Here is a 22430-nt window from a genome sequence, read left to right on the forward strand (position 1 = left end):
TAGACATGGTATCAACATATTGGGCACTATGCACTTGTTGAGTCAATGATATTGCTGTCACAGTAACAGAAGTGATTGCGATTTTTAAAGCTGCTATTCCCAGGATAAGCAAGCCAACAAACTGTCATGATCGCATTAAATCCTGCAGTTGTAATACAGCAAGACTATACAAGCTGGACATTGAACACTACAAAGGAGCAAATATTATATTGAGGGTTAAAACAAGATGAAATCATACATTGTTTACAAGTTACTATATTAGGTCTACCTCTTTCTTACTGACCGCTTTGGCCCTGATCACTATGTCTGCATTGCAAAACGCCTATTGTGGGTGCACCAGGGAGCAGCTGCAGGTGTTGGCCCGGGGGAGCAGTGTCCCCAGCAGCAGGAGGCAGAATGCGAGTGTCAGGCTGTGGACTGCGGCGCCCTTCACGGGCAGAGGGGCGGGGTTCGTGGACTCAGGCTAGCCGCCGCCGCTTGGGCTCGGGGCGTTTCTCTGTTGCTGGTGGGGCCACGCTGGTCTGGACGGCTCTCTGTGGGTGCACTTTCCTCTCCGGTCCTCACTTGCCGTACAAACTTCTTTACTCTAGGTCTCGGGGTGCACCAAGGAGGGTGCAGGGCACGGCTGGCGGCGTGGAGGCGAAAGCTGGTTGGGGGGCAGGGCGAGCGAGTGAGCCTGCCACCGACCTAGCCTGTCTGGAATCTAAACTGGCGAATCTGCACCCCGAGGAAAAATACAAGCATACCCTCTCCCACAAGTTAGCAACACATCTGGCTGGATATGAAATTTATACCTTGAACCAGGTGAATTTTGATGGTGAATTTTGTAAGAATTTTTGGCCTTATCAATCTTTTTATGTAAATTTAAAGCAATTACTTCAGTCAATGCAGCTGCCAAAGCATTTTCTTAATGTAAAGGGCCAGACAAGATGAAATGGGCTCTAATATGTCCCACAAGATATTTTTATCTCTGTGTTTAATCTCTTTCTGTAAATCAGATAACAAGGAGAAAACAGTAGTTTTATTTTCTGGAATATTAGCAGTCTCTATATGAGGAAACAACAATACAATATATCGGGAGTCAGTCAAAAGATTAAAGGTGTGGTCTCTTAAATGTTGAAAAGCCCAAATAACTGCTCATAACTCAGCCTTGACATTTTATTCCCTTGAATTAAAATATTTTCTTTCTTCTTTTCTTTCTTCTTTCCGGGGTCCAGCCCCAGTGGATCCAGGGAATTCAAAGTGAGGATGGCATTGGTGATCAGGATATGATAGAATTAAAGATATAAAGAGTGGTTAAATACAGATAGCTCAGTAGGAAAATTCAGTGGAGAAAATAGGCTGAATAATTTGGTTTACATGGAAAGCCAATAAAATTTCAAGACAAGAAATTTGTCTCACCTACGTAGGGCGCAGGCATCCTTCCGTTCTCCCGAAGGAGAGGAGACACTAAGGCCTCCCCAGTCAGATCTTAGAAGCCCAGGCAAAATTAGTAGGCTTGACGAGCCTCCGCACTCCAGATGGGACTTCAGCCAGAAGGTGAGAGAAAGAACGACATGAGGAGACCAGTCTTTCCAGGAATTAATTCCATTCTTTATTTTCCAGGGCCCGCTTTTATACACAGAGATGTGTTGGGGGCCAGCGTGAGGCACTCTGCCCATGGCAAAGGTCATAAGGAAGGAGGCCTGACATACGCAAAGGCGGGATCGAGCCTCAGGAGTTCCCTCTGGAAATCCTTGAGCATCTACCCCCATAACCACAGCCTGCATGCTTTACTACTTTGTGCTCTCACCTACACCTCTGACTTTATGGGGGGCTGTCCCCCATAACCTCTTTTGGAGAAGGAGTTAACTTAGAGCTCCAGTTAATAAAAACTCCTGGGTGTGACAAGAGTATTTTAACCTTCAGACTCCTCTGAAAGTTCTCTAGCCTGCCTGACAGGTTTGTCCGGCCACATGTGATTGCTCACAGCCTCCCAACCGTGAGAGGCACGAGATGCTTTAAACCTTCTAAAAACAGGTTCCTTAGAAAAGTTAGAAAACCATTAGTATAAGTATAGTGGGCTGATTAGAAATTGTATTGGTGAAGGGTTTTTCATTTGTTGAACCAATGTTTTTTGCTAAGTCTCCACATCCCTTGCCCTGACACACATTAATGAATATATAGAAGAAATAAGTATTAACCTTTGATGTTAATCACATTAGACCTTAGGCTAAGTAAATTCTTTCCTTAATTAAAACCCACTACACCTTCAGCCTATAGGAATGTAATTTTATCTGGTACCTTCAGAAGGTGGAGTCTTTTTTAAGAATAATCACCCCTGGAGAAATAAGTGTCCTGGTTGACTGACCGCTGTCACAAGGAGAGGGTCATAAACTGTCAGCAGGTCCCCTGGCCAGAAGATGATGTAACACCCCTAAGACCTCTGTATACATTTGTATGAAGCACCTGACTTTGTTAAAAGTCAGGACTGCTGACCCCGCGTGACTTTTGCATAACATCTCAGTGTATAAAAGTAGACCATGGAAAATAAAGAATTGGGATCAGTTTCTGGAAATACTGGTCTCCCCATGTCGCTCTCTCTATCAAACTCTGGTTGGGTCTCCACCTGGAGCGTGGAACCCACCAAGCCTACTAATTTTGCCTGGGCTTCTAAGATCCGACCGGGGAGCCCTCAGTGTCTCCTCTGCTTTGGGAGAATGGAAGGATGCCTGCGGCCTACGTAAGTGGTGCAAACTTCTTGTCTTGAAGTTTTATTGGTCTCCCGTGTAAACCAAGCTACTCAGCCTCTTTTCTCCACTGAACTTTCCTACTGAGCTATCCTCATTCTATTACTCTTTATATCTCTAATTAATATCTAATTGAAGCTATTGTATCCTCATCCTCGCAGACGCTGTCCCGGCTTCGAACTCCCTGGATCAGCCGGGGCTGGACCTCGGCAGGTGGCGCCCGAGACAGGTGATTCGAAGGTAGGTCCCCAACCCTATTCCCCCAGTGTTGAATTTTAGGGATGGCTAGGACCCCACTCAGGGTGCCACAGACACCCCTGTAGGATAGACAGAGCAAGTAAGAGTGGGAAGTGTTGAAAGTGTTAAAGAGTTGAGTTAGAGAGAAAAAACGGTTTCAAGTTAAAAGGCCAAAGAAAAGCCTGATCTTTTGAAAGCTAATAGCTTTATCTTCTATTATACTTAATTTTCTGACATGGGTAACACTGAATCAAATGAAAGACACCTCTTTATAGGAGTAATTTTGCACTTATTAAGTAAAAGAGGAATCAAAGTTTAAAAATCTACCATTCAATCATTTTTTTTTCATTTGTACAAGAGCACTGTCCCTGGTTTCCAGATGAAGGCACTGTCAACTTAGATGTCTGGGAGAAAGTAGGACAACAGCTAAAAACTTACCTTGCTGAACATGGCTCAGAAAAGGTGCCTAATGACGCTTTTTCCTTATGGAATATCATTAGAGATGTCTTAGACCCTGTCCCAGTTTCAGAAAAAGTACATTTTAAAGGGGATAGTGAAGAAAATGTTGTGGCTAAACCTGCCCCTGAATCTAAAAGAGTAACTTTTAAAGAGGAAAATGAGGATGAAACTGTAGTTAAACCTGAGGGAAATGAGAAAAATGAAGACCTGCCTGACCATCGGCAATTAAGAAAGATGTTAGCAGCTATGATTACTCAGGAACAACTTAAAGATAAGGATGAGAAACAAGATCAGCTTCCCCCAAAAGAAAAAGAGAATTTAGATGAGATAACAGCTAAATATCGCTCTGATGAAAATTGGCATCTCTTAAACAAAGATGCCCCTAAAAGCCTAAGAGAAACTTCCCCTGTCAGGCCATCAGCTCCAAAGAGCTTAAGGGAAACGTCTCCTATCAGGCCATATGCCCCTAGGGATTTCCAAGAGACCTTCCCAGTTGATCCATATATAACCTCTGGATACCAAACAGTTCAAAGAGCTCCAGAGTGCAGAGCAGAGGTTATGGAACCTATGCCACTGCTACCACCTCCCATATCAAGCTGTACAGGTCCTATTAAACCCACAATATTGCCGCCACCTCCTTATCAAAGTGGGAAATTTCCAATATCGATCCCACGGAGACGGGCCTTTTCTGTGCCTGGTGAGAAATTCCAACTTCAGGCTTGTTTCCCTTTAATTTTTGACAATGATGAAAGGGAACAAAAGGCTATCAACTGGGAGCCTGTTTCTTTTCAATTAGTAAAAGAACTTAAAAATGCATGTATTTCATATGGGCCTAAAGCCCCATATATGATGCAGCTAGTCAAAAATTTAGCAGGCCAATGGTTAACACCTCGAGAGTGGAAAACAATTGCTAGCACTTGCCTGTCCAGAGGACATTTCATACTTTGGAAATCTGAATATGATGACCTTGCTCATATATATGCTTTTTCTAACCAAAATGGAGACCTTAAACATATCACTGAACCTATATTACTTGGACAGGCCGACTACCCCTCGTATGACGAACAGATGAAATTAGATAGAACTGCTATACAACAGGTGGCTGATTGTGCCTTTACTGCCTGGCATTCATTGCCTGATGGTAAGGCATCAGGTGCCGCTCTATCTGATATTAAACAAAAGTCAGAAGAGCCATTTGAAGACTTTGTCTCACAACTCTCAGAAGCTGTCCAGAGAATAATTTCTGATTCTGAGGCAGCTAAATTATTAACAAAACACTTGCCCTTTGAAAATGCTAATTCCACCTGCCAGGCTATATTGCGCCCTGTTAGAAGAACTGGATCTTTAACTGATGATATGAAACAGTGTGCAGATGTAGGACCGTCAATGCTACAGGGTGTTGCTATAGCTGCAGCAATAAAAGGGAATTCTTATCAGCAGGCAATCCAATCTTTTTTTACTAACAAGAATAAGCCATCACAAGGTGATCCCAATAACCAAGGCAGGAATGCACTCCCTAGAACTTGTTTTTCCTGTGGCCAGGAGGGACACACTTCTCTTTATTGCCCTCAAAGAACACCCGGTTCTTATCTGCCTAATCCGGCCCAACCAGCTGTGTCTGCTCTTCAAGACCCTGCCGCCCCGCCCCCCCACACACACACACACCCATCAATACTAGGTCCTTTTGCCCTCGCTGTCAGAAAGGATATCATTGGGCAAGGGACTGTAGGTCATGATTCCATAAAAATTGAGCCTTTTTAGGCCCTGGCCAGAACTCAGGAAACGGGTTGAGGGCCCAGCCCCAGGCCCCGACAATGATTGGGGCAGCCTCACTGAACCCATTCATTCCCTTCGTCCCATTGTAGAGCTCCTTAGAGCAACCCCAGGCAGTGCAGGACTGGACCTCAGTTCCACCACCTCAACAATATTAACTCCAGATAGCCCCACTGTAAAAATTCCTACAGGAATTAAAGGGCCATTACCAACTGGCCTGGTAGGAATTATACTAGGCAGAGGTTCCCTAGCTATGCAAGGTCTTACAATTATTCCTGGAGTAATTGATTCAGATTATACAGGAGAAATTCAAATAATGATTTCACCCCCGACTAAAACTTTCCAAATACATCAGGGACAGAGAATAGCCCAACTTTTACTTTTGCCTTATCATACTGCAATTGGGCAAACAGCCACCCAAAATGAAAGACGCGACAAGGGATTTGGGTCCAGTGACATGGCTTTTTGGGTAACAGAAATTACTAAAAAGCGTCCCATGAAATCTATTCTTGTCAGTGGCAAGTCTATTGAAGGGCTATTAGACACAGGAGCAGACGTTTCCTGTATTTCTGGGAAAGACTGGCCCAATTCCTGGCCCACACATTCTACTGCAAATAACTTAGTGGGCATCGGGAGAGCTCCTGAAGTAGCTCAAAGTGCAAAAATTTTAGACTGGCAATTTGGGGATACCCGTGGAACATTCCAACCATATGTGATTCCTTCGCTGCCCTTCTCGCTGTGGGGAAGGGATATACTGTCTCAAATGGGCATGTTACTTTTTAGCCCTGATGATAAAGTAACTGCTCAAATGTTACCAATGGGCGTTGACCCTTCAAAAGGATTAGGTAAACAGCAGACAGGAATAATTGAGCCAATCTGCCCGGCTCCTCAAAAATTCCGTACTGGATTGGGGTATCCAAATTTTTGATGGAGGCCATTGTTTTTGCTGCCGACCCCATTACGTGGAAATCTCAGGAGCCAGTGTGGGTAGAACAATGGCCTCTGACTAAAGAAAAACTTCTGGCAGCTAAAACATTAATTTTTGAACAACTAGAATTGGGACATATTGAGCCCTCCAATAGCCCCTGGAATACTCCTATTTTTGTTGTTAAGAAAAAGTCTGGTAAATGGAGACTTTTATAAGATTTAAGAGCTATTAATGCCACGTGGAGGACATGGGGGCCCTACAACCTGGGGTCCGTTCCCCAGTAGCCATTCCAGAGGGACACAATGTAATTGTAATTGATTTACAAGATTGTCTTTTCACCATTCCCTTAAATACTGAGGATAAAAAGCGATTTTCCTTGAGTCTTCCATCAGAAAATCTTAAACACCCTTATCTACAGTTTCAATGGAAGGTTTTGCCTCAAGGAATGAAAAATAGCCCCATCCTATGTCAAAAGTTTGTTAATGCTGCTTTAGAAGATGTTAGAAGTAAATATGAACAAGTCTATATGATCCATTATATGGATGACATCTTAATTGCCCACTCTGATAGGGCTCATTTACAAACTGTCCTCCAGGATTTGACCCAGGCATAAACAGACAGAGGCTTAAAAATTGCCCCAGAGAAAATTCAAGTCAATCCACCCATAACCTACTTAGGATGGGTTATCAATTCAGAAACTGTAACTCATGTCCCATTAAAATTGAGAAAAGATCACCTTGTTACTTTAAATGATTATCAAAAACTTTTAGGAGATATTAATTGGATCAGACCTTATTTAAAATTAACCACTGCTGAATTAAAGCCTCTTTTTAATATTTTACGTGGGGATCCTGACCCAACTTCTAAAAGACAATTAACTGCTGAGGCTCAGGAAGCTTTAGACAAAGTAGAAGCAGCCCTATCTGATAGCTATGTAAAACGAGTTAATTTACAGACAAACTGGCAACTCCTCTGCTTAGCTACTCCAACTGTGCCTATGGGAGTTTTATGGCAAAACGGGCCCCTAGAATGGGTCCATCTCCTCGCCCAAGCTCAAAAAGTAGTGGCTTCTTATCCAGGACTGATAGCTATGTTGATATTAAAAGGGAGAAAACGGAGCATTGAATTGTTCAGTAAAGAACCAGCAGAAATTGTAATTCCATATAATAAAGAACAACTTGATGCTCTTCTAATGTTTAATGAGGACTGGCAGATTGCCATGGGAAATTATTGTAGTCAAATTCTGCATCATTTACCTTCGCATGTTTTGCTGAATTTTATATCCAGACATCCAGTTATTTTTCCTGTCAGATGTAAACAATCTCCTATTCCAAATTCTCAGATAGTTTTTACTGACGGGTCAGCAAATGGTAAAGCCTCCATAGTCACTGAAAATCACCAAAAGGTTTTAGAAACACGGGAAACTTCAACTCAAAGACCTGAAATAACAGCAGTCATAGAGCCTTTTGCTATGTTTGCAGATGAAGAATTTAACCTTTATTCTGATTCTCAGTATATTGTCAGGTTGTTTCCACACATTTAAACTGTGGTTTTGCCTGAAAATAAAACTACCATATTTAATTTGTTAAGTAATTCACAGCAACAAATGTGGAAAAGAAATAAAATATTTTTCATTGGACACATTCAGGCTCATTCTGGATTGCCCGGCCCTTTAAATGCCTTTAATGACTTGGCTGACTTGTTAATCAGAAATACAGTGGCTACGGTGATTAAGGAAGCCAGAGCCTCTCATTTACTTCATCATCAAAATGCTACTGCTTTAAGATATCAATTCCAAATTCCCAGAGAAACTGCTAGGGAGATTGTGTGCTCTTGCTTACACTGCCCCACTGTTTATAATAGTCTACCTATGGGAGTTAACCTTTGCAGTCTCAAACCTAACATACTCTGGCAAATGGACGTAACTCATATCTCTTCATTTGGAAAACTTTCCTTTGTTCAAGTAACTGTAGATACCTTTTCTCATGTCATTATTGCAACTGCTCGTACCGGAGAGGCAGTTAAAGATGTTATACAACATATCTTTACTTGTTTTTCATATCTAGGTCTGCCAAAGGCTTTGAAAACTGATAATGCCCCTGCTTATACTTCTAAGTCTTTTCAGGAATTTTGTTTACAGTTTCAAATTAAACACAATACAGGCATCCCTTATAATCCCCAGGGACAAGCCATTGTGGAAAGAGCACATCAAATATTAAAGGTTCAAATTCAAAAATTAAAAGAAGGGAAGTTTAAGTATAGCTCTCCCCATCAAATCTTGCAACATGCTCTTTTTGTAATAAATATTGTATTTTATTTTTTTTTCAAATCAAGAGTTTTTATTGTCTCTTTAAAATATCACAACCAGGTCCATAGAAACATCTGCTATCTTGTTGTTTCTGCAGCGGGATCACTGAGATCTTATTCATCAGCCTGCTGAACTGTTCCTTTTTCAGAAACATAGATACCATCCAAAAATTTTATGATATCCTTGTTTTTAACTGTGGTGGCTTGCTGAATCAAAGCAGCTGAATTTGACACAAGTTCAATGTCATTTCCTTCAAGAATCAACTCATCTTTCTGGGCTTGAGATACTGAACAGGCAACCCCTGGCCTTATTCAAACCCTGTGTATGTATTTTTCACCCCAAAAATTTCGGATTTCCACAAGAGAACCATTCTCCTGAATAACAACGTTGATGGGGAAGTGGGCATACACCGACCTCATCTTGTAACGGAAGCCCAGTGTAACACCCTTGATCATGTTCTGTACGTGACTACAGATTGTGCAAACAGTGGCCAGTTCCTTTCTGTTTCCCCACCATTTGTCAACACGGAGCCTCTTCTTTTTCTTTCCAAGGAGACTGAGTTCTACATTGATGTGATTGAAGTCCCTCCGCAGGGTGCCTCTGGGGCCCTTCACAATAACTGTCCGTCCCTTCAAGTTAGGGTTAGGGTTAGGGTTGCTGAGAATGGTCTTCATTCTCGAAGTAGATGCAGCAAAGAGAGCTGTAATAAATATTTTAAATGCCGATTTGGCCAGAACTACTGCAATGCTTCACCATTGGTGGCCGGAGCAATTGAATGCAAAGCCATTAGTTAAATGGAAGGACCTCCTCTCCAGACAATGGAAAGGTCCCGATCCGTTGTTAACCAGCGGTCGAGGATATGCTTGTGTTTTCCCGCAGGACACAGACTCTCCAATTTGGGCTCCATACAGATTGATTCGTCATGTCTCAGCCCCTCGGATACCGGACTATACGGCTGCCGCAACCCCGCAAGAGGAAGGGGCCTCCTCTGCCTCCGCTTCCCCAGCCAGCATGGGAGACGCTGCCGACATCAAGACAATTGACTTCAGGAACCTTGGATGAGCAAGGAACAGATCCGCCCACCAAACAGATGTCTCAGCTTCACATACAGGACACTACTCCCCCTGATTCCCTGCACTGCAGAAACATCCCAGGCTGCCAAGCTCAGGTGATCCGGAATGCCCCCATACCCACTTGTGAACAAATAAAAACACTCTGTCACCAGGCACGAGGAATGACTTCCTTGCAGGGATCTCCAGATTCTCCTGAGAAAGTTTTTATTGCCATGCTTGCCTTGCTTTCCTGCCAGGTAAGCGCCTCTCCTATTTCAGGTAAGTATTGGGCATATCTCCCAGATCCTCCAACTTTCCAGGTTGTTTCCTGGAATAATGAGCCTATACGGGTCAACACAGACCAACTTCAGCTTTTGGGAGGATTCTATACTTCTTACACTAAAGATAAATATCCTATTAATTTTAATCATACTTTCTGGGGATTAATAGACGATCTTCCTGTTTGCTTTAACTTCCCCAGTAACCCAAAGAGTTTTATTACACCCACTAAAGAAGGGTGCATCGGGGCCTCTACAAAAATAATTATAACATATTCCTCAAAAATAGATTCCCAGTCTTTACATCATTGGGTAGTTTGGGTATTAGTGGCCCGCTTGCCTGGGATCCGTGACCCTGCGCTTTACACCCCCTCCCGGTTATCCAAAGTGTTATAAGGTTGCTCCTTCAGATGAAGTGTGGAAGACCATAGATGGCCGTACTGGGTATCCGACTTGGACAACTTGTACTTATAGTTCAAGGATTGATTATAGGATACCAGGCGGTGGGAATTATACTATTCAGGACTGGAGTAACCCGAATCCGGGTGAGGATCCATTGATCAAGATAACATTTAAAGGCAGATTTGAGAATTGGAATAGGATTCCTCTTCCTTGGCCTACGCAAGCCACTAGATGGCATATTAACCAATTTGTTCCTCCTATGCTGTCTTATACAGCTAAAAGCAAAACCTATTGGCAACCTGAGATTTGGAGAGCCCTTGCTGCTACTGCCCCCATTTCTTCATCTCGCCCAGATAACGATTCCACTTATTCTGTTTTAGTTTGTTTACCCTCGCCTTATGTTTTCCTTTTTACTAATGACTCCAACAAACTTAATGTATGCATAAATTATTCAGGTGGACCTAACGTGGTAACTTGTGAACAATGTATGCTTTCATCCTGTTTGACCCCTCAATATAATATTTGCTCTTTTGTGGTGTTGCAACGCCCACCCTATCTCATTATACCTGTGACCGTGACCTCCCACTGGTATGACAATTATGGTCTCGCTGTGCTACAACAACTACAGGATTTAATGTGATCACGGCGGTTTGTGGGCTTACTTATTTTAGGAATATCAGCTTTAATAGCAGCAATTAGTTCTGTTACTGCAGCAGCAATATCATTGACTCAACAAGTGCATACTGCCCAATATGTTGATACCATGTCTAAAAATGTTTCTTTAACTCTAGCAACTCAGGAAGCTATAGATAGGAAATTAGAGATGAGAGTAGATGCCTTAGAAGAGGCAATTATGCATATTGGGGCTGAGTTACAGGCTTTAAAGGTGAAGATGGCTTTGATATGCCAAGCGGATTACAAGTGGATATGCGTGACATCTTTGACGGTAAATGAGACAGATTATGAATGGGAAAAGATTAAAAATCATATCTCAGGTGTTTGGAATAGTTCTGATATTGGCCTGGACTTAGGGAAAATTCATAACCAAATACAGACCTTGGAACACTCTCGAATGGATTTTACCGTCACCGGTGGTGACTTTTTTCACACCTTCTCTAACTTTATTCCTGGAAAAAATATTCTGTCTAATATCCCTAGTTATGCTGTCGTTGGTGCTCTAATCCTACTTCTCATAATCATTCTTCCTTGTATTGTCCGGATTCTTCAGCAGAGCATTTGGAAGCTCACTACTGAGCTGCATCTGGCTGCTTTAAGAAATAAAAAGGGGGAGATGTTGGAGGCCAGCCTGAGGCACTCCGCCCATGGCAAAGGTCATGAGGAAGGAGGCTCGACATATGCAAAAGCGGGATCAAGACTCAGGAGTCCCCCTGGAAATCCTCGAGCATCTACCCCCATAAGCAGAGCCTGCCTGCTTTACTACTTTGTGCTCTCACCTACACCTCTGACTTTACGGGGGGCTGTCCCCCACCACCTCTTTCGGAGAAGGAGTTAACTTAGAGCTCCAGTTAATAAAAACTCCTGGGCGTGACAAGAGTGTTTTAACTTTCAGACTCCTCTGAAGGTTCTCTAGCCTGCCTGACAGGTTTGTCCAGACACATGTGATTGCTCACAGCCTCCCAACCGTGAGAGGCATGAGATGCTTTAAACCTTCTAAAAACAGGTTCCTTAGAAAAGTTAGAAAACCATTAGTATAAGTATAGTAGGCTGATTAGAAATTGTATTGGTGAAGGGTTTTTCATTTGTTGAACCAATGTTTTTTGCTAAGTCTCCACATCCCCTGCCCTTATACACATTAATGAATATATAGAAGAAATAAGTATTAACCTTTGATGTTAATCACATTAGACCTTAGGCTAAGTAAATTCTTTCCTTAATTAAAACCCACTACACCCTCAGCCTATAGGAATGTAACTATCTGGTACCTTCAGAAGGTGGAGTCTTTTTAAGAATAATCACCCCTGGAGAAATAAGTGTCCTGGTTGACTGACCGCTGTCACAAGGAGAGGGTCATAATTGTCAGCAGGCCCCCTGGCCAGAAGATGATATAACACCCCTAAGACCTCTGTATACATCTGTATGAAGCACCTGAATTTGATAAAAGTCAGGAAGCTGACCCCACATGACTTTTGCATAACATCTCAGTGTATAAAAGTAGACCATGGAAAATAAAGAATTGGGATCAGTTTCTGGAAATACTGGTCTCCCCATGTCGCTCTCTCTCTCAAACTCTGGGTGAGTCTCCATCTGGAGCACGGAACCCACCAAGCCTACTAATTTTTCCTGGGCTTCTAAGATCTTACCGGGGGGGCCTCAGTGTCTCCTCTCCTTCAGGAGAATGGAAGGATGCCTGCGGCCTACGTAAGTGGTGCAAACTTCTTGTCTTGAAGTTTTATTGGTCTCCCGCATAAACCAAGCTACTCAGCCTCTTTTCTCCACTGAATTTTCCTACTTAGCTACCCTCATTCTATTACTCCTTATATCTCTAATTAATATCTAATTGAAGCTATTGTATACTGATCCTCCCAGACGCCGTCCCCACTTCAAACTCCCTGGATCAGCTGGGCTGGACCTCGGCAGAGATGTAATACAAAAGTCCCATGGGGTCAGAAATCCTGACTTTTATCAAAATCAGGTGCTTCATACAGATGTATTCAAAGGTCTTAGGGATGTTACATCATCTTCTGGCCAGGGGGCCTGCTGACAATTTATGACCCTCTCCTTGTGACAGCAATCAGTCAACCAGAACACTTATTTTTCCAGGAGTGATTATTCTTAAAACAGACGCCACCTTCCAAAGGAACCAGATAAGGTTACATTCTTATAGGGTGAGGGTGCAGTGGGTTTTAATTAAGGAAAGAATTTGCTTAGCCTACGGTCTAATGTGATTAATATCAAAGGATAATACTTACTTCTTCTATATATTCATTAATGTGTATAAGGGCAGGGGATGTGGAGACTTAGCAGTAAACGTTGGCCCAACAAATGACAAACCCTTCACCAATATGACTTCTAATCAACCCACTATACCACACTAATAATTTCCTAACTTCTCAAAAGAATCTGCTTTTACAAGGTTTAAAGCATCTCGTGCCTCTCACGGTTGGGAGGCTGTGAACAATCACATGTGGCCGGACAAACCTGTCAGGCAGGCTAAAGAAGCTTCGGTGGAGTCTGTAGGTTGAAACACTCCTGTCATGCCCAGGAATTATTATTAACTGGAGCTCTAAGTTAACTCTTTTTCAGAGAGAGGTGGTGGGGGATAGCCCCCCATAACATCAGAGGTGTAGGTGAGAGCACAAGGCAGTAGAGTAGGCAGACTCTGGTTTTGGGGGTAGATGCTCGAGAATTTCCAGGGGGACTCCTGAGGTTCGATCCCGCCTTTGCGTATGTCGAGCCTCCTTCCTCATTCTCTTTGCCACGGATGGAGTTCCTCACGCTGGCTCCTGGTATCTCCCCCTTTTTTATTTCTTAAAACAGCCAGATGCAGCTCAGTCGCGAGCTTCTGAATGCTCTGCCAAGGAATCCTGACAATACAAGGAAGAATGATTTTGAGAAGCAGAATTAGAGCACCAACAGCAGCATAACTAAAAATATTAGACAGAATATTTTTTTCCAGAAACAAAGTTCAAGAAGGTACAAAAGAAGTCATTAGCTGCTCCAGCTGCGGTAAAATCTAGTCGAGAGTGTTCCAAGGTCTGTATTTGATTATGAAGTTTCCCTAAGTCCAGGCCAATGTCAGAGCTGTTCCAAACACCTGAAACATGATTTTTAATTTTTTCCCATTCATAATCGGTCTCGTTTACCTTCAAAGATGTCACGCATATCCACCAGTAATCAGCGTGGCATGACAGAGCCATTTTCACTTTTAAAGCCTGTAACTCAGTCCCAATGTGCATTTTTGCCTCCTCTAAGGTGCCTACTCTCATCTCCAACTTTCTATCTCTAGCTTCCTGTGTTGCTAGAGTTAAAGAAACATTTTTAGACATGGTATCAGCATATTGGGCACTATGCACTTGTTGAGTCAATGATATCTGTCACCATAACAGAAGTGATTGTGGTTTTTAAAGCTGCTATTCCCAGTATAAACAAGCCCACAAACCGTCACAATCGCATTAAATCCTGCAGCTGTTGTAATACAGCAAGACCATATAAGGTGGACATTGTAACACTACAAAGGAGCAAACATTATATTGAGGGTTAAAACGAGATGAAAGCATACATTGTTTACAAGTTACTATATTAGGTCTACCTCTTTCTTACTGACCGCTTTGGCCCTGATCACTATGTCTGCATTGCAAAACGCCTATTGCAGGTGCACTGGGGAGCAGCTGCAGGCATCGGCCCGGGGAAGCAGTGTTCCCAGAGGAAGGAGGCAGAATGTGAGCGGCAGGCTGCAGGCCGCGGCACCCTTGCTGGGCAGAGGGGCGGGGTTTTTGGACTCGGGCTATCCGCCGCCACTTGGGCTCGGGGCATTTCCCTCTCGCCGGCAGGGCCACGCTTGTCTGGACGGCACTCCATGGGTGCACTTTCCTCTCCGGTCCTCACTCGCCCCACAAACTTCTTTGCTCTAGGTCTCGGGGTGCAGCGAGGAGGGTGCAGGGCGTGGCTGGTGGCGCGGAGGTGAGAGCTGGTTGGGGTCGGGGCTACCGAGTGCTCGCACCACCGACCTATCCTGTCCGGAATCTAAATTGGCGAATCGGCATCCTGAGGAAAAATATGAGCATACCCTCTCCCACAAGTTAGCCACACATCTGGCCGGGATATGAAATTTATACCTTGAACCAGGTGAATTTTGATGGTGAAATTCGTAAGAATTTTTGGCCTTTTCAATATTTTTATGTAAGTTTAAAGCAATTACTTCAGTCAATGCAGCTGCCACAGCATTTTCTTCATGTAAAGGGCCGGAAAGATGGAATGGGCTCTAATATGTCCCACAAAGTATTTTTATCTCTGTGTTTAATCTCTTTCTGTAAATCAGATAACAAGGGGAAAATAGTAGTTTTATTTTCTGGAATATTAGCAGTCTCTATATAAGGAAACGGAGAAGGCAATGGCACCCCACTCCAATACTCTTGCCTGGAAAATCCAATGGACGGAGGAGCCTGGTAGGCTGCAGTCCATGGGGTCACGAAGAGTCAGACATGACTGAGCGACTTCACGTTTACTTTTCACTTTCATGCATTGGAGAATGAAATGGCAACCCACTCCAGTGTTCTTGCCTGGAGAATCCTAGAGACAGGGGAGCCTGGTGGGCTTCCATCTGTGGGGTCGCACAGAGTCGGACATGACTGAAGTGACAGCAGCAGCAGCAGCAGCATATGAGGAAACAACAATACAATATATCGGGAGTCAGTCAAAAGATTAAAGGTGTGGTCTCTTAAATGTTGAAAATCCCAAATAACTGCTCGTAACTCAGTCTTGACATTTTATTCTCTCAAATTAAAATTTTTTCTTTCTTCTCTTCTTTCTTCTTGCCGGGGGCCCGCCCCAGTGGAATTTGAAGGGGGGAATGGCGTCGGCGATCCGGATACGATAGAATTAAAGATATAAAGAGTGGTTAAATAAGGATAGCTCAGTAGGAAAATTCAGTGGAGAAAAGAGGCTGAATAACTTGGTTTACGTGGAAAGCCAATAAAATTTCAAGACAAGAAGTTTATGTCACCTACGTAGGGTGCAGGCGTCCTTCCATTCTCCTGAAGGAGAGGAGACATTAAGGCCTCCCCAGTCAGATTTTAGAAGCCCAGGCATAATTAGTAGGCTTGACAAGCCTCCACGCTCCAGATGGGACTTCAGCCAGAAGGTGAGAGGAAGAACTACATGAGGAGACAAGTCTTTCCAGGAACTGATCCCATTCTTTATTTTCCAGGGCACGCTTTTATACACAAAGATGTAATACAAAAGTCACACGGGGTCAGGAGTCCTGACTTTTATCAAAATCGGGTGCTTCATACAGATGTATTCAAAGGTCTTAGGGGTGTTACTTCATCTTCTGGCCAGTGGGCTGCTGACAATTTATGACCCTCTCCTTGTGACAGCAGTCAGTCAACCAGAACACTTATTTCTACAGGAGTGATTATTCTTAAAACAGATGGCACCTTCAGAAGGCACCAGATAAGGTTACATTCTTATAGGGTGAGAGTGCAGTGGGTTTTAGTTAAGGAAAGAATTTGCTTAGCCTAAGGTCTAACGTGATTAATATCAAAGGTTAATACTTACTTCTTTTATATATTCATTAATGTGTATAAGGGCAGGGCATGTGGAGACTTAGCAGTGAACTTTGGACCAACAAGTGGCAAACCCTTCACCAATATGACTTCTAATCAACCCACTATATGACACTAATAATTTCCTAACCTCCCAAAGAATCTGTTTTTAAAAGGTTTACAGCATCTCGTGCCTCTCACAGTTGGGAGGCTGTGTACAATCACATGTGGCCGGACAAACCTGTCAGGCAGGCTAAAGAACCTTCAGAGGAGTCTGTAGGTTGAAACACTCCTGTCATGGCCAGGAATTATTATTAACTGGAGCTCTAAGTTAACTCTTTTTCAGAGAGAGGTGGTGGGGGATAGCCCCCCATAAATTCAGAGGTGTAGGTGAGAGCACAAGACAGTAAAGTATGCAGACTCTGGTTTTGGGGGCAGATGCTCGAGAATTTCCAGAGGGACTCCTGAGGCTTGATCCCACCTTTGCGTATGTTGAGCCTCCTTCCTCATGACCTTTGCCACGGGCCGAGTTCTTCACGCTGGCTGCCGGCACATAACAATCACCGTTCTGCGTTCAGGAGGATCCTTTTGTGTTTTCTGGGTGCACTATTTGCTGTCCATGCTCTCAAGTGCCTTTCGGGCATGGCTGATGGAGATGGACACCAAGCAGCAGGGCAGCCATCTGGCATCTCGGCCTAAAGCGGTTTCATGAGTGACATCTCAGATCCGGGGCTGAGACTGCCATCCCTCCCCGGGCCCCCCTCGGTGGCCAGGGTGGGGGTGGGGTGGGGTAGGGGAGTGTGAGGTTAGGGAGACGGGGGTGCGGGACTGGGCTAGGGGTCGGGGGCGCACAAGGCGAAGGGACCGTCATGGTCCCCCTGAGAAGTGAAGGCAGGTTCTGTCCCCTGAGAACTTCCTGCTTTAAGGCGTGTGAGAGGAGCAGGTTTCTCTCCAATCCATGGCCATGCATCATTTTCTCCCTGTTCAAAAACACAAGCAAGAACGTATTTGCTTATCTCGGCTTGTTTTCTGGCCAAGGCCAAAGACCTCTTCCAGCATGTCCAAAAGATCTGACAGGATGGGAGGGTGCAGGTCAATCCATGTGCCAAGAGATCCAGAGTACCTGTCACAGCTGTGACTCGGGCTTTTTTTCAGAAACAGGCCCATTTGGATGATTCCCTGGACAGGAGTCACCCCAGAAATTTCCTTGAAGGGATCGAGTTGCAGGAGTCAGGGGCGTGGCCCCACCACCACAACTGCTGCCGCCGCCAAAGGGCCTCCTCAGCCCGGCAGGCCAGCAGGCCCTGCAGGCAGGGGCTATTGTCTGCGGAACCCACCCTCACCCCCAACTTCCCCCACCCTCCCCCTGCAGGGCCTCATCAGATAGCTTCATTCAAATGCAGAAAGCTTTCCAGTCAAGTCAGAGCCTTTGACTGCGCCTCAAACTTCTCTCTATTAAATGGTGATCCGCCCCACCCACCCATTCCATTTCTCCACCTTGAGACGGCCCCTTCGGCACCGCACAGAGGAAGGGGGCTGGGGGGTGGGGAGGGAGGCTGAGGAACAGACTCGCCTCATGTCAGGCCAAAGGAGTCTCCTCCTTTTTGTAACCCAGGAAACCTCACTCATGCACATGAGGATCACAGACGTGCATCGAAGCAGCCACCATCCCTTGACATCTTCCCCTCTGTGGGAGGAGGTTTTCCTCCCTGCCTGCCTTCAGAGGGACAGAAAAGGAGGGAGGGGCAGAGTGTTCCTCTGGCGCTGGCCGGCTCTTAAGTCACTTGAATCCAAAACACTCCACAGGGCACGGAGGTTCATGTGCAGTGGGGTGAGTTGGGGTGGGGTGGGGACAGAGGCCTACTCCCGACCCCAGCAGTTTTCCCTCCTCTGACACTTTTCTGGAAACCATGAAAAGCTGAGCTGGTGACTGTGTCTGTGAGTGCATGCATTGATGCGTGTACGTGAGAGACGGTGCGTGTGCATGTGAGTGTGCATGTGCATGGACGTGAGAGAAAAATTAAAAAAAGAAATAAAGGAATAAAAATCCGGAAGGAAGGAAGGAGGGAGGGAAGGAGGAGGGAGGGACGAAATAGGTTAGTTCGTAGGGGCCTCCGTGTCATGGCAAGAGTTTCTGAGCACAGATCCTCCGTTCAGTGAAACAGTGATCGTTTCTCTCCTCAGGAGGCCGTGATGTCAATGGACGGGTGTGGGAAAGCAGGCCTGGGGTGCAAGCCATCAGGTTTTTTTTTTTTTCCTCAGAGGCGCTTGTAGGCAAACCAAGGAAACACACAGGTTCATCCCTGGAGCGGATTCGAGAAACCAGTCGGCAGAGGGAGAGGCAGTCTAGGAGGTTGATTTCTAGACGTCAGGGTCGGGCCCTGGAGCGGGTTGCCATGTCCTTCTCCAGGAGGCCTTCCTGGCCCGGGGATGGAACCCGGGTCTCCTGCATCGCAGGCAGACTCTTGACCGTGTGAGCCCCAGGGAAGCTCCGTCAGAAACGTTCACCAAGTCCTCTAGCTTCCATCCGCAGGGCTTCAGGCACAGGGCCTTTTGGGTGCTCCATCAGAAGAGCAAGAGAACATGGGACGTGGTCCCTCCCCCCCCAAGAGAGGGTTGTTGTCCCCAGATAGCAGAGGCAGCTCGGAACACTTCAGGCTCCAGTTCCCCCCTCTCGGGTGAAGAACCACACGCAAAGAAACACACACACACACATATAGGACACGACTCTCCTATCCGGAAGTGTGTACCCCCGTTTCAAGGAAACATCCTCTGGGCCCCAAAGGAACGTGTGGCAATCACTTTCGCCAAGGAGATAAGAATCCTCCACAGAGAGTTTCTGAAGTCTGGAAGGACCAGGTCGAGAGAAAAAGAGAAACGATTCCCTTCTGCTGACAGGGGTGCTGTATGAAGTGACCAAGGGGATGTCCATCTTTCCAAATTCCCATTTTAAACACCGTGTCCTTTTCTGTCCTTTGTTTTCTCTTTGTATCTGGAAAGCAACAGATGGAATGGTAAGTTCTTTCATTATTTTCTTTCTTTCTTTTTCCTGCCTGCCTGCCTGTCCGTCCGCCCGTCCCTCCATCTGTCTTCTCTCTGTCTCTCTCGCTTTTCACTCAGGTTAGGGAATTTTAAAAAAAAATGAGGAATCTCTTTTTGGCAGGTCAGGAAGCAACAGCTAAAACTAGACATGGAACCCAACAGGCTGGTTCCAAATAAGGGAAAGGAGTCCATCAAGGCTGTCTGTCATCACCCTGCTTATTGAACATACACGCTCAGTACACATCATGAGAAGTGCTGGGCTGGATGAAGCACAAGCTGGAATGAAGATGGCCGGGAGACATATCAATCCCCTCAGATATGCACACGACAGCACCCTCACGGCAGAAATGAAGCCTAGGGTGGATTTCCAAAGTCGTGTTCGTTTCAGGTGTTCAGAGTCTTTTCCCTTAGAGGTTCATGCAACGTCATATGTCTACTTTCCTGTGCTGGCATAGTATATAGTAGGTTCTTGTGGATTCTTTTGATGTACAGTTTATGTGTTCATGTTCAACCCGACCTCCTAAGTGGACTGTCCTGCCCTTCCCTACCCCCCATCCTCTTTTCCTCAAGAAGTCAGGCATCCACTTCAGCATCGTATTCCTCAGTTCATCCAACCCCATGGAAAAAGTTATTCCCTCCAGTTTCTCCGTTGGTTCTCTACACCTCGTGCTGGGAGCCAGCATGAGGAGCTCCCCCCGTGGCAAAGGTCATGAGGAAGGAAGCTCAGCATACACAAAGGCAGGATTGAGCCTCAGGAATCCCCCTGGATATTCTCGAGCATCTACCCCCAAAAACCAGAGTCTGCCTACTTTATTGCTTTGTGCTCTCACCTCTGACTTTACGGGGGTTGCCCACCACCACCATCTCACTCTCTCTAAAAAGAATTAACTTACAGCTCCAGTCAATAAAGTTCCTGGGCATAGTAGGAGTGTTTAGATCCAAACCCCTCAGAGAGCTCTCTAACTGGCCTGACAAGTTTACCTGGACTCTTACAGTTATGCATACAATTGTTTACAGTCTCTCAGCCTCGAGAGGCATGGGAAGCTTAAGATATTCAAATAGCTTAGAGCCTCTCAGAGAGTTAGAAACTGTCAGAATAAAACTAGTAAAAGATTTCATTGATGAGCCAATGCTTGCTGCCAAGTTTCCACATGCCCTGTATTGTATGCATGGAAGTGTGTTAATTAATATAGGTGGTATGTAGAAAAAATAAGTAGTGGCCTTGGTGTTTGCAACTTTAAACCCTTAAGGTAATAAATTCTTTCCTTTGTTGTAAACCCACTGCACCTCTGCCCTATAGGAATGCAACTTTATCTAACACCTTTGGAGGATGGCACCAAATCTTAGAATAATTACTCTTAGAGAAAATAAGTCTTATGGATTGACAAATCTTTGTCAAGAGTCATAAAATGTTAATAGGCCTTCTGGCCAGAAGATGATGTAAATCACCTAAACCATTTGTACACGATAAATTTGCAGGAAAGAAACCCTGGTTTTGATAAAGATCAAAGACTGCTGACTTTGCATGATTTTACATCCCCTATTATCCTCTATGTGCAACTTAGGGTATAAAAGCCCCCGTTGAAAATAAAGCTGCAGGCCTTGCTCACTGAAGCTTGGTCTGTCCATGATATTCTTTCTTGTTTCCTTTTCCTCCTTTTCTCTCCTGTTCTTCCTTCATGCCAAAATAATTTGGAGCACAGGGGTCCTCTGAGACCACTTATTTGCCTGGGCTCCTAAGACCCACTCGAGAAGGTGCCTAAGGTGGGGCACCTTCTGCTATTCTAGAGGGCACCTGCGGCCTCCGTGGTCAGAACAAGTTTGGTGTCACAAACTTTATTGATTTCCCATGTAAACCAGTTATTATTGAACATCTAATAAATCTCTCAGCCTCTGCTATCCCTTAATCACCAACGCTGTCATCCTGAGGGAATCGCTGGATCCAACTGAGGCTGGACTCCAGCAACCTCGCCTGATGGTGGTGGGTGACTGGAAGACTGACAGTTCTGAAGAATCTTGCAAGAGCTTTGGGTGAAGGCTCCTCAGATTTGCTCAGTGAAGTGGGTGGTGTGTCCATCAGTAGAGACCGTGGAAGGTATGCCCCACGTGGCAAACACCGTTGCTTTGAGTTGTGGTCGGTTTGCCTGTTTGCAGTGAGGGATGGAAGGGAGGCTTCCACCTTCCACAGAGAAAGCTATCCCTAGCGTACCAAGGATGTTTGACCACCCCCACCCCGCCGCCCCCAGGTTACAGGTGTGACAGATCAGACTGTAGCAATCGTCATGTCAAGGGTGTATTCACAACAGGCAGACTCATCTTAAAGGCACCCTATCTTGTGAAGGTGGAGGGAGGGGAGCGAGGGGGAGAGAGAGGATGAGGGAGAAAGGAAGGAGAAAGAGAGGGGACAAGAACACACACAGTGGGCCGGGGTGGGGGTGGGGGAAAAGGTGTGTGGCCTGTCTGTGGCATGCACAGGTGGTGTTGCGAGGGTGGTGTGTGGGGCCGTGTGTGTGGGGGGAGAGTAGGTGTGTGGTGTGGGTGTGGTGTGTATAGGTGCCACGTGAGGCCGTGTGGGCGGCATGGGTGTGTGCCTGTGGGTGCGGGGGGGGTGGGCAGAGACAGAGGCCAAGAGACACAGCCAGGCAAACAACAACACAGTGTTTGTGTGTGGGAGGGGGGCTGGCCGGTGTGTAGGGCCGTGCATGTGTGTGTGGGTGGGGTGTGTGTGTGGTGTGGGGGGAGGGGTGTGTGGGGGGGTGTTTATGGGCTGTGTGCATGTGGTGTGGGGGGAGGGGTGTGTGTGGTGTGTGGGGGCGGGGCGGGGTGGGTGTGTATGTGTGGCCATGCATTTGCTGTGTGGGCAGAGACAGAGGCAGAGAGTCACAGCCAGGCAAAGGACAACGTAGTGTGTGTGTGTGTGTGTGTGTGTGTGCGTGCGCACGGGCAAGGGTATGTGTGTGGTGTGGGCGGGGTGCATCTGGGCTGGGTGTCTGTGTGT

The 22430-nt window shown here is 45.5% G+C and overlaps 1 pseudogene; it reads right to left on the minus strand.

Annotated features, from left to right (window-relative positions):
- Positions 1-8516: 8516 nt before the first annotated feature.
- On the minus strand, positions 8517-9123 carry LOC133244053 (large ribosomal subunit protein uL6-like; annotated as a pseudogene).
- Positions 9124-22430: the final 13307 nt, after the last annotated feature.

Source organism: Bos javanicus, unplaced genomic scaffold (genome assembly GCF_032452875.1).
Source record: "Bos javanicus breed banteng unplaced genomic scaffold, ARS-OSU_banteng_1.0 tig00002781_1, whole genome shotgun sequence".
NCBI classification, from domain to species: Eukaryota; Metazoa; Chordata; class Mammalia; order Artiodactyla; family Bovidae; genus Bos; species Bos javanicus.